Source organism: Schistocerca cancellata, chromosome 2, assembly GCF_023864275.1.
Source record: "Schistocerca cancellata isolate TAMUIC-IGC-003103 chromosome 2, iqSchCanc2.1, whole genome shotgun sequence".
NCBI classification, from domain to species: domain Eukaryota; kingdom Metazoa; phylum Arthropoda; class Insecta; order Orthoptera; family Acrididae; genus Schistocerca; species Schistocerca cancellata.
In genome coordinates this window covers 633,270,613-633,272,782 of record NC_064627.1, presented here as the reverse complement: position 1 = coordinate 633,272,782, position 2,170 = coordinate 633,270,613, and the positions used below count along the sequence as shown (strand labels likewise).

General features: G+C 47.4%; 1 pseudogene; it reads right to left on the bottom strand.

Moving 5' to 3' along the window:
• Window positions 1–1,351: 1,351 nt before the first annotated feature.
• LOC126163814 (5S ribosomal RNA) lies at window positions 1,352–1,469 on the bottom strand (annotated as a pseudogene).
• Between the last annotated feature and the right edge of the window lie 701 nt (window positions 1,470–2,170).

Sequence of the window (2,170 nt, the reverse complement as noted above, 5' to 3'; positions counted from 1 at the left end):
TAATGCGTCATTGTGTAAAATACCTTCATTATAGACTTAAAATCAACGTTTCGGCAGTATTACAGCTGCCTTCCTCAGGATAAGAGTGGTTTTGGTGGAGAAAACGTAGCTCTATTTACTGCAGACGACAGATGTCAATATTCCACATTTTTGAAAGTTAATTCTTCCTGGAATATAATAGGTTAGTCATGATGGAGTGGGAGACGGTGGGAAAGAAGCTATTCGTCGGCTCGGCGGTTTGGCAGTGATTGGCGATAGTCTGCAAATCAGCATATGGCTTGCGGTGGGTGGGTATTCTTCGTGATGTGCGCGGAAATGCACCGACAGTTTCCCTACAGTTGTTTATGCTGTCGCGTCCGCTCCCGGTGAGGCTTCTGCATGCTCACGGCCCTTTGGGCTGGGATAGTTAGCAGCCAGAACGCAGGAAATCTTGTAGCCGTCTCCTCTGTTGATCTTAGTCTCCATTAATAATTTCTATCTTCTCTCAAATTTTCCGTTGTCGCGTCCACGACTCTTTCGCCAGCACAAGGGACTCCTGGAACAAGAGATGATGCCCATAGTTACGGCGGTGTTCCACCATCACTCATTTAGTGTCCTGTGCTAATCACACATAGCTTTCATATTCTGCTACACGTGTGCTGACGGGTCTCCCCGTCTCCACTATTTAGGCAACTGCGCACTCACAACGTAGTTCATATACTCCTGCAGTATTTAGTTTGTTGACTACAACCTTCGTGGTACTTACAATGTTGTGGATTCCGTGGCTGCTGTGGAAAATCGGTTTTAAACCTACTCGGCGGAGGACGTTGCCCAGCCCTTCACTGCCGCCCTTCACTTGTGGTAACTGCACTGACGGAAGCTTTTCTTCATTGCCCTCTTCTCTTCTTTTATTCCGGCTGGCCTTTGTCTCTTTTCTTATAACGTTGTTGTCATAAACCGTTGGGCGAAACGTGTGGTGTAGCTCTCTGAATTCTACTTTTACGTTGTGTCACTTATTCGGTAAGCATGGACAGTCGGCGTGGGGAGAATTGTATATCTCTGAAATGGATAACGGTGGCTTTCCGCGTGCAGGTACCGAGTTCTGTGGGCTGGATTCCGGTACACTTTGTGTCTCAGTGTCCCATCTGGAATGATATATATATATATAAAAGCACTCCATCTTCAGGTCACGAGTGGCCTACCGGGACCATCCGACGGCCGTGTCATCCTCAGAGGAGGATGCGGATAGGAGGGGCGTGGGGTCAGCACACTGCTCTCCCGGTCGTTAGGATGGTATTTTCGACCGACGCCGTTACTATTCGGTCGAGTAGCTCCTCAATTGGCATCACGAGGCTGAGTGCACCCCGAAAAATGGCAACAGCGCATGGTGGCCTGGATGATCACCCATCCAAGTGCCGACCACGTCCGACAGCGCTTACCTTCGGTGATCTCATGGGAACCCGTGTGTCCACTGCGGCAAGGCCGTTGCCAATTATATATATAACACCATGTCAAAAAATGGTAACCCATCGTTGTTTGCGGTTTCATCGGTGAAATGTATATCCTGATGCAAGATGTTTAAATGCCGAACGGAGATTCCCAACTCTGCCTCCCAATGTGGCCAAATAATGAATGTGTCGTCTTCATACCGAAACCAGCAACTTGGGCGTAAGGGTGCCGAAGCTTGGCCGTTTACTCAAAAGCATTCTTGAAGATGTCCCCAATGACTGGGGTGAGGCGGCAGCCCATTGGCACTCCGTGTAATTGCTCGTAATATTTTCGCACCAGGTGAAACACGTTGATGACAGGCACAAGCGCTCAGTATCACGAATCTGTTGCTGTAGGAAGCGAAAGGTCTTCTCTATGAGTATGTTGGTAAAGAGAGACTTGATATCGAAACTAACCAGACCGTCAGTTGATTGTATCAATTGCTTTGTGTTGTCCTCATCATTTCATCAGCATCCACGAAAGTGGCGAAATTGGACTGAGTAAAGATTGGGAAATTGTACGGGCGCTGATAACCACGCAGTTGAGCGCCCCACAAACCAAACATCATCATCATCACCATCAATTGCTTGTTAATTAGTCGTACAAAATGGGAAGAATCCTTCACATACGGATATGTTTGTCCGAAAACAGATCGCAATTTAGATGTCAGATGTTTTGCTACGTAATAGTTAGGTAAGTCGAT